This window comes from Papio anubis, chromosome 12 (genome assembly GCF_008728515.1).
Source record: "Papio anubis isolate 15944 chromosome 12, Panubis1.0, whole genome shotgun sequence".
Lineage (NCBI taxonomy): Eukaryota > Metazoa > Chordata > Mammalia > Primates > Cercopithecidae > Papio > Papio anubis.
In genome coordinates, this window is record NC_044987.1 from 57,391,571 (window position 1) to 57,411,985 (window position 20,415).

General features: G+C 39.2%; 1 protein-coding gene across 4 annotated transcripts in view; it reads right to left on the bottom strand.

The window, feature by feature from the left end:
* Positions 1-20,415, bottom strand: part of ACER3 (alkaline ceramidase 3) — a 162,623-nt gene that overhangs the window by 138,754 nt on the left and 3,454 nt on the right. Inside the window, exon 2 of one of the 4 annotated variants that reach the window (XM_017948781.3) lies at positions 6,526-6,674. The exons of the other annotated variants lie outside the window; for them this stretch is intronic. The gene's annotated coding sequence lies outside the window, so the exon portion shown is untranslated. The remainder of the gene's footprint in view (positions 1-6,525; positions 6,675-20,415) is intronic. 4 annotated transcript variants of the gene reach the window in all.

Sequence of the window (20,415 nt, forward strand, 5' to 3'; positions counted from 1 at the left end):
GGCCAACGTGGCAAAACCCCGTCTCTATTAAAAATATGAAAATTAGCCAACTGTGGTAGTGCAAACCTGTAATTCCAGCTATTAGCGAGGCTGAATGAGGCAGGAGAATTACTTGAACCCAGAGGGCAGAGGTTCCAGTGAGCTGAGATTGTGCTACTGCACTCCAGCCTGGGCGACAGAGTGAGACTCGGTCTCAAAAAAAAAAAAAAAAAAAGCAAGAAAGTCATTCAAAAGAAGCAATGCCAAAATGACAGCGACGAAACTGACAAAGATTTTAGATCACCTATTACAAGTATGTTCAAGAATCTAAAGAAAACATGGACATATTGGGGGGAGAAACGGAACATAGTAAAAAGGTCCATATACACTTCTGCTTCCAGCAATGACAGAATAAGGCCCTACTAGCTAATTCCCCCTCAGAAAAATATGGTAAAATCTAGGATAATACAAAAAGAGATTATCTGGAAGCACCGGAGTGTAAGAAGCTGACAAATTCTAATGCAGAGTACACATTTCAAGAAGGGGAGTCGTACAAAGTGAATTCCCATTTTCGCAGCTTGTAGCCTTGGGATAAGTGCAGCTGACACAGTACATAAGAAACAGGAAAAAGTAACACCACAGGCTTGTTGGCCTGGGGAACCAGCACACTGAAGCCAGAAAAAAAATATGGCATTGAAGAGAACTGAGGAATCTTGAAAGGGAAAACAAAGAAGGGATCCCTAAATTCTGTCTGCCCATGTCTCTGACTGAACCATGAACCACATGCACATATAACAGATTGAAAGAAGTCCAACTAAAGACAAATGACATGCTGGCCAAGAAACAAGAGTGTACAGTTCAAGTCAAGTCAGTCAAGATAACTAAATGCCAGTTAAAATAACAGAAACAACACTCATAAGAAACAAAGATACCTGAATCTCCACAATTTAACATTCTTTTTTTTTTTTTTTTTTTTTTTGAGATTGAGTCTTGCTCTGTTGCCCAGGCTGGAGTGCAGTGGTGCGATCTCCACTCACTGCAAGCTCCGCCTCCCGGGGTCATGCTATTCTCCTGCCTCAGCCTCCCAAGTAGCTGGGACTACAGGCACCCACCACCACGCCTGGCTAATTTTTTTGTATTTTTAGTAGAGACGGGGTTTCACTGTGTTAGCCAGCATGGTCTCGATCTCCTGACCTCGTGATCCGCCCATCTTGGCCTCCCAAAGTGCTGGGATTATAGGTGTGAGCCACTGCGCCTGGTCAATTTAACATTCTTTATGTTCAATATAAAGCCTAAAATTACCTAACATATGAAGAACCAGGAAAATGGTTCTTACTCTAATGACAAAAGAATATCAATTGAGACTGATCCCAAGATCATCTAGATGTGACAGAAAGCAGACAAGGATGTCAAAGAAACTGCTATAACTAACCTCAAGGAATTAAGATAAAATATGCTAACAATAATAAAGGAAGATAGGAAATCTCTGGAGAAAGATAGAAATAATAAGCAAGAACTAAGTGGGCACTCTACAACTGAAAATAAAATATCTGAAATAAATTATTCACCAGATAGACCTAACAGACAAACAGATGACAGAGAAAAAACTAAGTGAACACAAAGATAGGTCAATCAGAACTACCCAATATGTATATGCACAGAGAATGAAAAAAAGATTTTGGGCCGGGCGTGGTGGCTCACGCCTGTAATCTCAGCACTTTGGCAGGCTGACGTGGGCAGATCCTGAGGTCAGGAGCTCGAGACCATCCTGGCTTACACGGTGAAACCCGATCTCTACTAAAAATACAAAAAATTAGCTGCGCGTGGTGGCTGGTGCCTGTAGTCCCAGCTACTCAGGAAGCTGAGGCAGGAGAAGGGCATGAACCCAGGAGGTAGAGCTTGCAGTGAGCTGAGTTCGCACCACTGCACTCCAGCCTGAATGACAGAGCGAGACTCCATCTCAAAAAAAAAAAAAAAAAAGATTTTTTACAAAATAATCCCAAACAGATCCTAATGAACCTATAAACAATGCAACATAGCTGTAATTGGAGCCAAAGGATAGAAGAGAATGAAGCAGAAAAAAATTTGAATACATAATGATCAAAGTTTTTCAAAATATAATGAAATATATAAATTTATAGACACGAGAAGCTCAACTTGCTGAAGGAAAATGATACCAGAGGGAAATGCAGATCCTCCGACAAGGGTGAAGAGCATCAGAAACGGTAAGCTACAAAAGACAATAATGTTTCCTTTTTCTTTTAACTTATTTATAACTCGTTTACTTTTAATATGCTGATATTTGGAGGTTTATAACATATAGATGTAATATATATAACAACTATAGCATAAAGAACAAGGTAGGTAGGATATGAGCCTATATAGTTGCCTTATTCTGCAAACTTCTACATTTTTCATGAAGTGGTCCATGAAGTGGGCTGTGAAAAGTTAAAGACATGTATTGTAATCCCTAGAGTAACCACTAAATAAATAATGCAAAGAAGAATGACTAAAAAGGCAATAGTAAAATATTTTAATTCTAAAATAATATTCAAATAATTTGTTAAAATGCAGGAGAAGAACAAAAAACAGCTAGTATAATTACAATAATAAAATGATAGATCCAAACCAAACCATACCAACCAAAGATAAACCTGACAATTTGTTGCCCTGTTAATAACACTTAAATTGTTATCTGCTCGGGAATTCTACTTTTTTTTTTTTTTTTTTTTGAGACATTGTGTTACTCTGTCATCCAGGCTGTAGTGCAGTGGTGCAATCATACCTCACTGCAGCATTGACCTCCAAGGTTCAAGTAATCCTCCCACCTCAGCCTCCCAAGTAGCTGGGACTACAGGTGTGCACCACCATGTAGGGCTAATTTCTTTTATTTTTATAGAGATGAGTTTCACCATGTTGCCCAGGCTGGTTTCTCACTCCTGGGCTCAAACAATCCGCCCACCTCCCCCTCCCAAAGTGCTGGTATTACAGGTGTGAGCCACCATACCCCACCCTGGCATCTTCTTACAAGGGCTCTAATCCCAGTCATAAGGGTAGATCCTCATGAACTAATTATGTCTCAAAGCCCCCACCTCCAAATATCAGCACAATAAGCTTAGGGAGTGCTGTGATAGTATACATATATAACATACGTACATACATATATATATGCTTCCATCCACAGTTCCTGGCTTATAGCTCCCATAGTCCTTGTTATTTCTCCCCATAGCAGTCCACAGAAACTAAAAAATATACTCTAATATTCCCTCACCTTTCTGTCTCAGAGCTGGACATTAATAAATTCTCTGCTACTATATCTGATGGTAGATCACAAGACCCCCATTTCAGAAGGGGCCCCATCCCATACCCTGGAGGAAGGAATGCTGCACAGAGAGGCCAAGAAGAATCTGAATCTAATCCTATTTATAGCAGGTTAATCAGAAACACAAGTAAAACAACATGGGGCTTCCGACTGGCATTGGGAAGTGGAGGACAGTCTTGTGGGACTGAGCCCTCAACCTGTGAATCTGGTGCTACCAAGTAGACAGTGTCAGAATTGAACTGAAAGATACCCAGCTAGTGTCCACTGCAAAACTGATTGCTTCTCTGTTGGTGGGGAGAAATCCCCACACATCTGGTCACAGAAATCTTCTGTGTTGATTGTGTTGTGAGCACAGAGGAAAAACAATTTGTGCGCCAAGAGGAAAATTTACAACTTTAAATGCTTCTATTAACAAAGAAAGATCTAAAATCAGTGTTTTAAGCTTTCATCTCATGAAGCCAAAAAAGGAATACATTAAATAAAAATAAGTAGAAGGAAAAAAATAAGAACAGAATAAGAATAAAGTAGAGAAAATTAACAAAGCCAAAAGTTGTTCCACTGACATAATAAAATCAAATAAACCATTAGGATGATTAATCATCAAAAAAGAGAGACTATACAAATTACTGATTTCAGGAATGAAAGAACAGAGTTACCCCAGATTCTAGAGACATTAAAAAAGCAATAAGGAAATGTCAGAAATAATTTTATGCCAATATATTCAACCATCTAGAGGAAATGAATAAATTTCCTTGAAAAATACAACCTAAAAACCTGAAGCAAGAAACCTAACAAAAAACAAATGTTAGAAAAATATCTCTTATGAACAAAGATGCAAAAATCCTGGCAAAAATCAATCCTGCCAAAAATACAAGCAAATTAAATTCAGCAACACATAAAAAGGATAACATATAATGTCTAAGCGGGCCAGCGAAACAAAGTTTATCCAACATTCAAAAATCAATCAATCAATCATATTAACAGAAAGGATAAAATCAGAAAGAATAACATTTGACAAACCCAATACCTATTCATGATAAAACTCAACAAGAACTTCCTCAATCAAATAAAGGATATCTACAAAAGACCTATAGCTAACATTATATCTAATAATGAAATATCGAATTATTTGCTTTTTAAATCAGGAAAAGGCAAGGATGTTCACTCATGATGTCATTTCTACTCAACATTGCCCTGGAGGTCCTAGCCAGTGCAACAGTGTAAGCAAAAGAAATAAAGTGCATAAAGATTGGAAAGAAAGAAGTGAAACTTCTATTTGAAGATTACGTGGTTAAATTGTGCTAAAATAACTGGATATGCCTATGAGGAAAAAAGAAACTTCAATCCTTACTTTACACCATATGTGACAATAAATTTGAGATGGATATAGACCTGAATACAAAGCAATTAACTCTAAAGCTTCCAAAAGAAAACATGGGAATAGACAAGCTATGAAAAGCAATAACCGTAAGAGAAAAAGCTGATCAATTAGACTTCATCAAAATGTACAACTTCTCATCAAAAAAACTCCTTTAAAAAAATGAAGTAGGGAGACAGGGAGAAAATAGTCACAAAACATCCATCTGGCAAATTGACTTATATTTTGAATATGAAAGGAGCCCCTGTTACTCAATGATAAAAACACAATCCAATTTTTTTAAATGGGCAAAAGATTTGAAAAGATACTTCACAAAAGAAGATATACATATGACCAAGAAGCACAAGAAAATATGCTCAACATCATCAGACATCAGGTAAATGCTAATTAAAATTACAATGAGATACCACTACATACATTCCAGAATGGACAAAATTAAGAAGTATGACAACATCAAACATTGTTGGGGATGTGGAGCACCTAAAACTTCCATGATGAGAATGAAAAATGATACATCACTGTGGGGAAAAAGTCTTACAGGCTCTTAGAAAACTAAAACATAAACCAACCTTAACCTGGCAATTCCAATCCTAGGTATTTATTCATGAAAAATGAAAATATACATTCACAAAAAGACTTGTTTAAGAATGTTCGACTTTATGCATAATAGCCAAAAACTGGAAACAGCCCAGGTATCCTGTCAATAGGAAAATAGATAAACAAACTATTACATTCATACAATGGGATACTTCTCAGCAATCAAAAGAAATATACTACTGATACAACACATGGATAAATCTCACTTCTCACAAATATGAATCTTAAATGGATTAATAAAGATTTAATTTTTTTCAGTTTTAACTTCTAATACAGTAAATACCAATAGATTTAACTCACAGAGCTCTTTGGGGTCCTCAATACTTTTTAAATAGGTAAGGGGGTCATGAGACCAAAAAATTCGAGAACTTCTATTAGGTCGTTGCAAAAGTAATTGAGGCTTTTGTCATTGAAAGTATGGCAAAAACTGCAATTACTTTTGCACCAATCTAAAAGTTAAAGTTGAATATGAGCATGACCTATATTCTAACAATTACACTCCTAAGTATATACAGAAACCCTTACATTTCTGTGTACCAGAAGATGCACAAGAATGTTCACAACAGCCTTATTTGTAATAGCAAAAACCTGGAAACAACAAAATGTCCAATGATTAAAGAATGGATAAATGAATATATTCATACAGTGGAATTCTAAACAACAGCAAAAATAAATGAACTAAATCTACATCCATCAACACAGTCAATTCTCAGGAGCATGAATGATACTAACAAGCACAATTTGTGTTAAAAAAAAAAAAAAAAGTAAGTTGTGGAAGAATGTACACATAGTACAATTCCACTTATATAAAATATAAAACAAGCAAACCTAAATAGTATATTTTTAGGAATGCAAAGCGGTAAAAGTTAGGAAATGATAAACACTAAATTAAGTATACTGGTTATCTCCAGAGGAAAAGGAAAAAGATGGGATCAGGGAAGGACACAGAGGGTGCTAAATGTTTCTTTAGTGATCACTGCTCTTAACCAAAGGACTGTCCTCCTTTATTAAGGTCATAATTCTCTTCATTTGTCAACCTTTAGGTTGGACTTTCTGAACACAAAACAGTCATCTGATTGGCAAGATTAATTGAATCAACTCTAGCAATAAATGGGATTTCAGAAGACAAAGTCAGATTGCCCTCATATCTGCTTAAAAAAAGAAATGGGGGGAAAAAAGGAAACACTGCTACTCAGAAGGTGAAATAGCTTAGAAACCATAATGTTTCATTTCAGGAAAAGTATCTTACCTAGAATCTCTCCTTATCATTTTGTATAAATGAATACGTGAATGAAGATCATAAACACACAGCTTTTAGAGCAGCATCAAGATTTTAACATGCATAGTTTTGGAGTTCTGACTCTAGCCAGTCCTACTTGCTGTTAAAAGCAGCATGCTCTGAAAAGTTAAAGAACATATGTTAGAGCAAGAGTCTATACCTATGATGAGTCAAATATTTTTTTCCAGCTTCATAACTGAATTATTTCAACCCTGAGGTACTTACTTGCTTTCATTGGGTAAAATAATTCTGTTGAGTCTTGAGTATATTGCAGGTATAAATAAAACGATGCTTATAAAATTTTTTGTTATCTTCAGATGGGCTTATAAAAGTACTAACCTTTATTCTTTAGTCTCATCTTCTAAGAATAAAAGGCATGGTATAATATGACATACTCTGAGTTTTCACAATAGAAAATCAAAATTTCTCAAAGCAACATCAGACACAGTTTTCAGGTATTTATTGCTGAATAACCATCACAAACGTCATGATTTTAAAACAAATTTATTATTACCTCTCATGGGAACAATATGAACAATAAAAAGTGCATGGGGTATTAATGTATATGTAAATAGTTTGTTTTGGCAAGAGTGAAATGTAAGTAGGGCGAGGAAACGAAAGAAGAAAGACCGAAGAGTTAAAAATAAACTGGATAGCACAATGAGATACAACCACACATTCACCAGAATGACTAAAATTTGAAAGACTGACACTAAATGTTGACAAAGATGTGGATCAGATACTCTGTGTGTAAAATGGTACAACCACTTTGGGAAAAGGTCTGGCAGTATCTAATAAAACTAAACATACACATCCTCTATGACCCAATTATTCCAATCCTAAGCATTTACCTGTGAGAAATGAAAATATATATCCACAAAAAGATCTGCCCAAGAATGTTTATAGCAGCTTTACTTATAATTGCCCACACCTAAAAACAGCCATGTGTCCATCAACAGGAAAACGGGTTAACAAACTGTGGTATATTCACATAGTGGAATCCTACCACATAGCAACATGGATGAATCTCAAAAACATGCTGAACAAAAGAAGCCTTACCCCAGATAGTAAATACTAGATGAGTCCATTTCCATGCAGTTCTCAAACAGGCAAACCTAATCTATGGTAGGGAAAAAAAATCAGCCAACAGTGGTTATGCTGGAAAGAAGGGGTAAGATGGAGGTGGGGATTAACAGGGAAGGGGCATGAGGGAACTTTCCTGGCTGATGGTAAAGTTCCACATCTTGATAGAGGTTGTTACATAGGTCTATGCATTTCTCAAAATCTAGCAAAAATAACTTAAGATTTGTGTATTACAGGCCAGGTGCAGTGGCTTAAGCCTGTAATCCCAGCACTTTGGGAGGCTGAGGTGGGAGGATCACCTGAGGTCAGGAGTTCTAGACCATCCCGGCCAACATGGTGAAACCCCATCTCTACAAAAAAAATGAAAAAATTAACTGGGTGTGGTGGCACATGCCTGTAATCCCCCGTCTCTACTAATAATAAAAAAATTAGCCGGTGTGGTGGTCTTCACCTGTAATCCCAGCTACTTGGGAGTCTGAGGCAGGAGAATTGTTTGAACCTGGGACAGGGAGGTTGTAGTGAGCTGAGATCATGCCACTGCACTCCAGCCTCAGCAACCCAGCAAGACTCCATCTCAAAAAAAAAAAAAAAAAAAATTGTGTATTACATTGAATGTAAATTTTATATCAAAAGAAAAAAAAACAAGGAATTAAATTTAATGATATGCTTTAGTATTTAAAGAAAAGCAAACAGATGTCTGCAATTTACTTCAAAATGTATCAAAAAATAAAATGAACTGATAGATGGAGAAAGGAATGGAAAAACGAATCAGTGTATGATAAAAACAAGTGTAATAAAATGTTAACGGTAGAATCTAGTTAGTGGGTGAATGGATATTCACTGAAGAATTCTTCCATCTTTGTTGTATGTGTAAAAATTTCATGTTAAAAAAATGAAATGTTGGCCAGGCGCAGTGGCTCATTCCTGTAATCCCAGCACTTTGGGAGGCTGAGGTGGACAAATCACGAGGTCAGGAGATCGAGACTAGCCTGGCCAACATGGTGAAACCCCATCTCTACTGAAAATACAAAAATTAGCCAGGTGTAGTGGCATGCACCTGTAATCCCAGCTACTCGGGAGGCTGAGGCACAAGAATTGCTTGAACCCAGGAGGCGGAGGTTGCATTGAGCCAAGATTGCACCACTGCAATCCAGCCTGGCAACAGAGCCCAAGATTCCATCTAAAAAAAAAAAAAAAAAAAAAAAAAGAAGTGCTCTTCATGCCATGTTAGAATTTGGTCTTTATCCTTTAGTCAATAGAAAGTCCTTAAAGGGAAATAGAAAAAGCACCTAATTCTCTAAGAAGTAATCAGTCAAGGTTTAAAGAGATACCCACTGACTCAGATAATGCAGTTACAAATGACAAATGACAAGCCAACAGCATGTGCAAAAGCATCAGATTAAGGATATGTGACATATAGATAATCCAACTGAACCTCCCACAGAAAACATCTAAAAATCCTGAATTTAAAAACAGATCAAAGAAGGAAGAAAGAAGGGAGGGAGAAAAAGAGAAATGGAAAGTCCACCAAAGTAAGGAATCAAGTACACCTCCCAAAATAAAGCTTTAACTGCCCCCGTCCCCACCTCCCATGCCCTAGAAACTCAGGCAGGAGCTGATGCTGCAAACTTAAGGCAGAATTTCTTCTCCTGGAAATCTTAGCTTTTGCGCTTAATGCCTTTTAAATGATTGGATGAGGCCATTCATGTTATTGAAGGTAATCTCCTTTACCTAAAGTCAATTGATTATAGATATTAACCACATTTACTAAATACCATCATAGCAACACCAAGGTAAGTGTTTGACTAAATAAGTGAATACTATAGCCTAGCCGAGTTCACAGATAAAACTAATCACCACAGGTAAGGAAGCTACAACAAGCATGGGTTAGCTTTGCTTTTTTTTTTTTTTTTTTTTTAACTTATTTTGATTAGATTCCAATTCAACTAATCTTCATTGAGTACCTAATATTTGCCAGGTACTTCACAGTGTGTTTTCACATGTATCATGCCATTTAAATCTCATAACCATTCTTTTTATCAGTTTTTGTGAAATGAGAAAAATGATATTTGATAGGTTTAAGTGATTTGCTCAAAGTCACAGGTTCAATGGAGCGAAGTCCAGATAGGAATCTTGATTCTGACTGCAAGTCCAATGGCCAGCTGTTCCATTATACCATGTACTTTCCCCAGGGTAAAATATCTAGGACTTTCATGCAACCATAAAATGCTTTTACTGTCCCTTTTGGGATCTATCATTTTGCTGGGTCCCAAAATGTTTCTTCATGCCTTCACTTCTTTTGAATGTTCTGCACTACCTAAAACTCTCCAGGTGAGTTTTTTCCCACTATTGGAAATAGCTGGCAAAGGAACAAAGGTAGATTCTAAAAACTGAAAAAAAAAAAAAAAAAATTTAAAATCTTAACCTGAAATAAGAATGGAGTGGACAAGACTTTCATTTAAATGTTTACTATACTACATATTCTATCTCAGTGAAGTTCCCCAAATTACTGTTTGAGGAATTGTATTGTTCTCCTTATTTACACACACACACACCCCAATTACTGTTTCACTTTAAAAAAATCAATCATTTCTTCCAAAATGTGCTACCAAATGACAATTCTTCCAGTTAATATCTTTGAAGACTTGAGCAGATACCAAGATTAAACTTCCAAATGTACTCAGCCTTCAAGTACCTACTAAGCTCTAGCTGCTAACTATAGACTTGAGTCTAAAAGGGATTTCATTTAAGCTTGGGAAAGGTACTAAGAGAAAATAGGGATGAAAATTGTTTCTGAAATAAAGAAGTTCAATTTAGCTCATTACCCAGAATGATCCTTTTCAAGCTTTCCTTCACATACAGGTTTTCAGCCTACTGTTACTGTGCAGGGTAATCAACACCTAACTTGATTTGCAAAGTTAGACACCCAGGTTCTAGTACCAGCCCTGTGATCCTTAACAAACTGCTTATCCTTTTGAACTTACTTTCCTTACATACAAACAGAGACAACACTGAAAAAAGATATAAAAATGCTTTGTGTATGTTAAAGCCTTGTTTCTCTAAGTGTAGTCTCCAGAGCAGCAGCACTGTAATCACCTGATAGCTTTTAAGAAATGCAGACTCAGCCAGGCATGGTGGCTTACGCCTGTAATCCCAACACTTTGGGAGAATCACTTGAGGCCAGGAGTTCAAGACCAGCCTGGGCAACATAGCAAGATTCCCCGCATCTCTACAAAAAATAAAATTAAAAAATCGCCAGGTATGGTGGCAGACACCTGCAGTGCTAGCTATTCGGGAGGCTAAGGCAGGAGGATCCCTTGAACCCAGGAGTTTGAGGTTACAGTAAGTTATGATCATTCCACTGAACTTAAGCCTGGGCAATAGAGTGAGACCCTGTCTCAAAAAAAAAAAAAAAAAAAAAAAAAAAGAAAGAAAGAAAAAGGAAAAAAAGGAATGCAGATTCTAAGGCCACATTCCATATCCACTAAACCAGAATGTTTTTACAAGATTCCCAGGTAATTCACATACACATTAAAGTCTGAGGTCCACTGTTGTGAAGCACTTCATAGATGTTAGGTATCTTCACCATAATAAAACAGTTCATTAGAAACTTTTTGTTTGGAGAAGTCCTGTGATCTGGTAACCCATTAACAATATGACATCAACAATAATGATATCATCCTCCTCAGCTCCATCATTTTCCAGACTGAGAAACTACTAAATGTAGATTCCAATCTAGGCTTCACCACTAATTTTCAATGTAATCTTAGGCAGATCACTTCTCAAGGTCTTTTTCCTTTTTGTAAAATGAGAACATTAGATCACTAGTTCCCAACATAAGGTCCCTGGACTCACTCGGGTCTAAAAAAGTGATAAGGGAGGAAGACAGGGTAGTATGGTAGTTAAGTGTATAGTTTTGGGATTAAATGGCTACTTCAAGACTGGGTGTGGTGGCTCATACCTGTAATCCCAGCACTTTGGGAGGCGAAGGCAGGCAGATCACCTGAGGTCCGGAGTTCGAGACAAGCCTGGCCAACATGGCGAAACCCTGTCTCTACTAAAAATACAAAAATTAGCCAGGGGTGGTGGCACGTGTCTGTAATCCCAGGTACTTGGGAGGCTGAGGCAGGAGAACCATTTGAACCCAGGAGGCAGAGGATGCAGTGAGCCAAGATGGCGCCACTGTACTCCAGCCTTGGTGACAGAGTGAGACTCAGTCTCAAAAAAAAAAGTTCAGTCCATGCCAGGGTTTGGGAGGTAAAGTTGGGGGATGAAGGGGGTGGTGGGTGGAGAAAGGGGTCAGATATGCCTCATTATACTCTTTGGAGTTCAGGCACACAATTGACCAGCATTAACATTAAAAAATAGAGATCCTAAGACTGACAGAACAGACTTTTTAGAGCAACAAGATACCAAATTCCAACCTGACTCTAATATACCATCACATGATAAATAGCAAGGCCCTGCAAGAAATCAAAGTACTTTACCCAAAATATATTTTTTGACATAATGTGAAATGGCCCTGCAAACCTGTCGCTTGTAGAGGAAATTTACATTCTATAGAGAATTCCTTTCCCTTTCCAGCTTGTTTTCTGATCCTGAAGAGATTAGCTGAGAGTCTAGCATCTTTTAAAGGTCTGAATAGGAAACATTTGCCATCTATTGCCTCTAAGGGCAGCCACCAACGAGACTTCATCTACATAATAAGAACCTTGGTCTCTACAACCCCTTATCTTAACCCAGATACTGATTTCTGTTGATTCCAAGGTTTTAAATAATAACTTAACTCTTTCAACCAATTGCCAATCAGAAAATCTTTTTTTTTTTTTTTTTGAGACAGAGTCTCACTCTGTTGCCCAGGCTGGAGTGCAGTGGCATGATCTTGGTTCACTGCAAGCTCTGCCCCCCGGGTTCATGCCCTTCTCCTGCCTCAGCCTCCCATGTAGCTGGGACTACAGGTGCCTGCCACCATGCCCAGCTAATTTTTTTTTTTTTGTATTTTCAGTAGAGACGGAGTTTCACCATGTTAGCCAGGATGGTCTCGATCTCCTGACCTCGCGATCCACCCGTCTCGGCCTCCCAAAGTGCTGGGATTACAGGCGTGAGCCACCACGCTCGACCCAGAAAATCTTTAAATCCACCTATGACCTGTAAGCTGTGCCCCCTACTCACCACTTCAAGTTGTCCCACCTTTCTAGACTGAACCAATGTATACCTTACATGTGCTGATTGACATCTTATGTCTCCCTAAAACATAAAACGAAGCTGTAACCCAGCCACCTTAGGCAAATGTTCTCAAGACTTCCTGAGGCTGTGTCACAGGTCATGATCCTTAACCCTGGCAAAAAAAACTTGTAAATTGGCTGAATTTTTCTCAGATACTTTTTGCTTTACACTATATACTTAAAATAGATGCATTTTATTGTAAGTTAATTATACCTCAAAAAGCTTATAGCAAAAGTAAAACAGGAAGAGAGAGAATGAGAATGCACTCTGGAAGTCAGAGCATGAGTTTAATTCTTTGCTTTGCCACTTGCAAAATGGAAAACTTTAGACAAATTATTTAATCCCTGTCTGCCCTAAATTTCTAGATCTTTAAAACAGGACTACAGAACCTAATTTAAGAGTTGTTGTAAAGATTGTAATAAGAGTTCTTATCAGATAATACACTCAGAACTTTGTACATTAAACCCCATGAATTTTAGCTATTATTATTTCTATTGGCTATTTTTAATATTTCAAAAATCACACTTATCCACAAGAAGACTGTAATGAAAATATTATGCTGTTTTGTTTTATATCAATGCATTAAACTAATTAGTGGCTGTATCTCATATAATCATTACAGCATGGTAATAGTATCTAGAACTTATCTGATTGAGTTACACGTACCTTTGATTAATTAAAACAGGGATAAAGTCCACTAACAATTGTAATTTATGTAGGAATAATAAATTACAATTTATGTAAGAGTGATAAATTCATGGCACCCATGAAAGAAATTTTTTAAAAGTCTTCTTTATAATGAAAAGGTTAAAATAGCTACTCTGTTACCACATAGTCCAGCAGTTCCACCTCAGGGGTCTTGAAGAGCCATTTGTACACCCATGTTCACAGCAGCATTATTCACAATAGCCAAGGGGTAGAAGCAATCCAAGTGTACACTGACAGAAGAATGAATAAAAAATGTGGCCCAAGCATGGTGGCTCACACCTGTAATCCCAGTACCTTGGGAGTATCACTGGAGTCCAGGAGTTGGAGACCAGCCTGGGTGACATAGTGAGACCTCATCTCTACAAAAAATAAAAAAAAAAAATAGACAGGTGTGGTGGCACACATCTGTGGTCCCATCTACTTGGAAGGCTGAGGTGGGAGGATCACTTGAGCCCAGGAGGTCAAGACTAGCCTGGGCAACATAGTGAGACTTCATCTCTACAGAAAATTAAAAAATTAGACAGGTGTGCTGGCACACATCTGTGGTCCCATCTACTTGGAAGGCTGAGGTGGGAGGATCACTTGAGCCCAGGAGGTCGAGGCTACAGTCAGCCATGATCATGCCACTGCACTCCAGCGTAAGCGACAGAATGAGACCCTTTCTCAAAAAACAGAAAATGTGGCAAATACATACAATAAAATACTATACAGCCTTAAAAAGGAAGGAAATTCTGATTGCTACAATATGGGTGAACCTTGAGGACATTACACCAAGTGAAATAAAACACTCACAAAAAGACAAGTACTGTATGGTTCTACTTATACGAGGTACTTAGTCAAATTTATAGAGACAGAAAGTAGAAGGGTGGTTGCCAGTGACTAGAAGGAGGAGAAAATGGGGAGTTGTTTAATGGATATAGAGTTTTAGTTTTGCAAGATGAAGAGTTCTGGAAATTGATTGCCCAACAGTGTGAATGTACTTAACACTACCAACTACCGAACTGTACGTACATTTAAAATGGTTAAGAAGATAAATTTTATGTTATGTGTATTTTTCCACAATTAAAGATAAATAAATAGCTGGTATGGTAGCTCTTGCAGCACTAACACTATAAAACCTTTATGAACCTATCTATGTTTTAAGTTTGTAATAAGCGATCATAGCACCTAAAGCAATTAACTGGCAGTCTGACTTGGATACTGTTGCATAACTCAAACTGTGTTTTTCCTCTGTTCTCACAACCCAATAATCATCACAGAAGACTTCTGTGACCAAGTGTGTGTGTGGAAACCCAATCAGTTCTATAGCAATCAGTTCTATAGAAGACACCAGCTGGGTGTCCTCCAATTCAATTCTAACATTATCTACCTCCAGATAGTGTCAGATCCTACAGGTTGAGGACTCAGTCCCCAAAACTGCCCCCTTCCTTCAGACACCTATCCCAAGTTCAGGGCAGAGGCTTACAGAACCAGGGAAACAGGTTTATTATTTTATTACAAAGGATATTTCAAAGTTTACAAATAAACAGCCAGAAGAAGAGATACACAGGGGCAGGTCTGGAAGGGTCCTGAGCACAGGAGGTTCTGTCCGCATATATTTGGAGCGCAGCACCCTCCTAATATGCGGATGAGTTCTTGTTCACCTTCCTGTCAGCCTCCACGTGTTCAGCTATCTGGAAGTTCTCCAAACCCTGTCCTCTTGAACCTTTTATGGAGACTTCATTGGATAGGCATGATTGAAGCATGAACAACCATGTTGAAATATGACTGGACAAAAAGGGTATAGTCTAATATTAATAGACTGAATGGGGAAACCCAACCTGTCTGTTCAGATTCCTCTTGGCTTCTCTCTGCAGCATTCCTTCCTCCAGGGTATGGGGCAGGACTCTCTCTGTAATGAGGGTTTTGTGACCCACAGTCAGATTAGAGTCCTGCCTTGGGTAGGTGACAGAAGGGCAGGGGAAGACCAGAGAGACAGAGATTCTGTTTCCTGAGGCCTGCTTTGAGGCCTACAGTGCCCCAACATTATAATAAAAGACTCTAAAAAAGGATATGAGAGTTATGAGCCAGGAACCATGGGCTACACACACACACACACACACACACACACACACACAATCACAGATATATTAAACCTAAACTCTTTTGTACACTCAATTTGTCCTTTCATTTGGCCTTCATTCTTCAGTTGACTTACGAGCTTTTGAGTTATAATTTGGAGGCAGTGCTGCTTGCTTGTCAATAACCTTCAGAGAAAGGAGCATCTTTCTTCATATGACAGGGATGTCACCTCTGCCAGCCCACAGAGTCCCGAGACCAAAAAAGAAGCCTGACGTGTGCTCACTAACTTGAGGTTGCTTTTCAGGGAAGATGGCAGGAAGGAACCCAAGGAAAAGAAAAGAAATGTAGCGGCCGGGCGCGGTGGCTCAAGCCTGTAATCTCAGCACTTTGGGAGGCCGAGATGGGCGGATCACGAGGTCAGGAAATCGAGACCATCCTGGCTAACATGGTGAAACCCCGTCTCTACTATAAAATACAAAAGGCTAGCCGGGCGAGGTGGCGGGCGCCTGTAGTCCCAGCTACTTGGGAGGCTGAGGCAGGAGAATGGCGTAAACCCAGGAGGCGGAGCTTGCAGTGAGCTGAGATCCAGCCACTGCACTCCAGCCCGGGCGACAGAGCGAGACTCTGTCTCAAAAAATAAAAAAATAAAAAAAAAAAGAAATATAGCAAAGGGCTATAAGTAGTCAAATGCCTTTCATGGCATACCTGTATGGCAGAGGTAGGTGATAAAAGCCCCTTTTGACTTGTGCTGCAGCAGCAAGGAAAAAAAAGACCTTGTTCCCCCATCTAAGTGAATCCCATAGTAAAGGTATAAAGACTGAGGGCTGCCCTACTTTCCTTCTGCCTACTTCCTGCGAACAGGATGGGGAGAGAGGCAGCAAACCTATGAGAAAGAACAATACCTAACTTGAACCATTCTCACTTATGGACAAAAGGATATGGCAAGATGATCATACTAGATCATAACAGCCATTCTTCCCATCCATGAAAGTCATACCAACCAGGTTATCTCCTCAGACTGAGGTGAGGTAAGTCCTATAAAAACCATAATTGAGAATTTTCAAGTATTTTTTTAGCTTTCTTTTGTTTATTTATTTTTTATTTTTTAGCTTTCTGATAGATAAACCCCTCTAATAATATGTCAATTCTTGGACATTCCTTGATCAAATACTTTTTCGGGACTGCATTTCTCCTGAAAGAATATGCCTGTTTGTACTTGTCTGTTCATACTCCTTCTGGCCTCTCGGCTGCTTTTTTTTTTTTTTTTTTTGAGACAGAGTCTCACTCTGTCACCGAGGCTGGAGTGCAGTGGCACGATGTCAGCTCTCTGCAACCTCCACCTCCAAGGTTCAAGTGACTCTCCTGCCTCAGCCTCCCAAGTAGCTGGGACTACAGGCACACACCACCACACCTGACAAATTTTTGTATTTTTAGTAGAGACAGTGTCTCATCATGTTGGCCAGGCTGGTCACCAACTCGTGACCTCAAGTGATCCATCTGCCTTGGCCTCCCAAAGTGCTGGGATTACAGGCATGAACCACCATGCCTGGCCCTCTCAGCTACTTTGAACAGAGAAGCTGTCTTCAAATGGTTTTACAGTCTTAGTCAGTGACAAAATAGGTACTCAGTAAATATCTGCTGAATAAATAAAACATTCTGAATGACTTTTAACTGGGTAATTCTTTTCTGAACACCCATGTTCACAGCAGCATTATTCACAATAGCCAAGAGGTAGAAGTAACCCAAGTTTATGCTGTCAAAAGAATGAATAAAGAAAATGTGGCCTGGGCATGATGGCTCAAATCATGAAGCTGTAGGTAAATGTTAAAATTCCCCTCCATTTCCCTTTATGTAATATTTCTTCCATTAAATCAACAGCACCTAAAACTCCACTTTGTATAGATAGTATATCTTGGTAGAAAGAGTTGTGAGACCTAAATTTGAATACCATTTCTGCCTCTTAATAGCTGTATGATGCTGAGCTGCTTATTTAACTAACTTCTCCAAGACTCAGCATCCTTCTCTTTACAATGGGGTAACAACATCTAACATTCCTTGATAGGAATGTTCTGAGGATTAGAAATACACAGTATTCACTTTGCAGGGTTTCAATATGCTCAAATTTCAGTGATCACAGTTTAGTTAAATAACACCAATTACCCAATGACACAATTCAAATTTCAGTTACCACTGTATACTAATTGTGAGTAGCTGAATATAGTACAAACTTCACTGCTACATCTTAAGTCCACAAATCATTATACAAATAACAGAGGTACATCACCATCAGTGACCAACCAGGTCACTTCTTTCAATGTCTGTTGGTGATCAGTCACAGTGAACTGGTACCGGTTATTCAGTTCCTGTACAGAAAGCAAAGCTTTCTGTAGTTGAGCTGCCTCCTTGTCTCAGGGTGATAAACTTATGTGCCATGTTACAAAAATGAGTGCAGAAAGAGAGAACTGGCCAAGAATGATGAAAGGGTAGCAGAGAAACAAAAATGTATAATGTTGGAAGTAAAATTCCAATCAAATGTAAACAGAATTATAGAAGAAATAGCTGACCATAAGAATGCTGACACTACTGTCATTCAAGGGACTCTCAATATGTAGTCTGAGGGGCTGGGCGCAGTGGCTCAGACCTGTAATTCCAGCACTTTGGGAGGCTGAGGTGGGCGGATCACTTGAGGCCAGGAGTTCAAGACCATCCTGGCCAACATGGTGAAACCCCATCTCTACCAAAAAAATACAAAAATTAGCCAGGTATGGTGATGCGTACCTCCCAGCTACTTGGGAGGCTGAGGTGGGAGGATTGCTTGAGCCTGGGAGGCAGACGTTGCAGTGAGCCAAGATCACGCCACTGCACTCCAGCCTGGGCGACAGAGTAAGACTTCGTCTCAAAAAAGAAAAAAAAAAAAAAAAAAAAAAAAGATGCTGGGCAAGGTGGCTCACACCTGTAATCCCAGCACTTTGGGAGGCCGAGGCAGGTGAATCACTTGAGGTCAGGAGTTTGAGGCCAGCCTGGCCAACATGGTGAAACCCCATCTCTACTAAAAATACAAAAATTAGCTGCGCATGGTGGCGCACTCCTGTAATCCCAGCTATGTGGGTGGCTGAGGCAAGAGAATTGCTTGAACCCAGGAGGTGGAGGTTGCAGTGAGCCAAGACTGCACCATTGCACTCCAGCCTGGGTGACAGAGCGAGACTTCGTCTCAAAATAAAAATAAAAATAAAAATTTAAGAAAAAAGCAGCATGAGGAATTCAGAGAAAGTGAAGGCAAACTTATCAACATAAATGAATAAAGTAGTTGTGGTGAAAAGGATAAAGATGTCCCAGGAGAAATGATGCTAACAAAAAAAAAACTTTGTGGCCGGGTGCTGTGGCTCACGCCTGGAATCCCAGCACTTTGGGAGGCTGAGGCAGGTGGATCATGAGGTCAGGAGATCGAGACCCCTGGCTAGCACAGTGAAACCCTGTCTCTACTAAAAATACAAAAAAAAATTAGCCGGGCATGGTGGCATGCGCCTGTAGTCACAGGTACTCAGGAGGCTGAGGCAGCAGAATGGCCTGAACCCGGGAGGCGGAGCTTGCAGTGAGGCAAGATTGTACCACTGCACTCCAGCCTGGGCTACCGAGCGAGACTCCATCTCAAAAACAAAAACAAAAACAAAAAACAACTTTGCATTAAAGGAACTCTCGGAGAGATTTCACAATATTAAAAGTGCAAAGGATAAATTTTGGAAGCTGATACAAATTAGAAAAGAATTCATGAAGGGATAGTACTCATCCCAGCTGGGCATGGTGGCTCATGCCTATAATCCCAACACATTGGGAGGCTGAAATGGGAGGACTGCTTGAGTTCAGGAGTTTGAGACCAGCTTGTGCAACATGGCAAAATCCTGTCTCTACTAAAAATCCAGAAAAAAAAAAAAATTAGCTGGGCATGGTGGCACACGCCTGTAGTCCCAGCTATGGGGTGCTGGGGTGGCAGGATCGCTTGAGCCTGGGAGGTGGAGGCTGCAGTAAGCTCTGATTGTGCCTCTGCACTCCAGCCTAAGCAACAGAGGTAGACCTTGTCTCAAGAAAAACCCCAAAACCTGATGGCCCTCATTAGTGTAGCTGTAGCTGGCTAAAAAAAAACTTTTTTTAATTTAAAAGAAAAAAGACAATTGGGCATGGAGGTTCATGCCTGTAATCCCAGCACTTTGGGAGGCTGAAGCAGGTGGATCACTTGAGGTCAGGAGGTCGAGACCAGCCTGGCCAACATGGTGAAATCCTGTCTCCACTAAAAATACAAAAATTAGCCAGGTGTGGTGGCAAGCACCTGTAATCCCAGCTACTTGGGAAGCTGAGGCAGGAGAACTGCTTGAACCCAGGAGGTGGAGGTTGCAGTGAGCCGAGATAGCGACACTGCATTCCAGCCTCGGCAACAGAGCGAGACTCTACCTCAAAAAAAAAAAAAAAACTCATTCCATGAGTTATGTGACAAAAAAGGCAAGCACTGTTTAAATTACTCTTGATAAGTGATCTTTATAAAGAAAAAAGTTTATTTCTCAATGTTTTTAATGTTTTAAAGTGTACTAAATAAACATGCTTACTTTTTTCATTTCCCTATATATTCATAACCAACAGTAAGAGAGTTTACAATGTTTGACAAAAAGTTTTAAAGGTCACAGAACAATCATAACTTTTCCCATTGATTATTACCATAGTGTTACCTGGTTTTAACTTGCACAGTCATTTGTATGGTCCCACACTATTATGCAAAGCAAGGACTGCCTG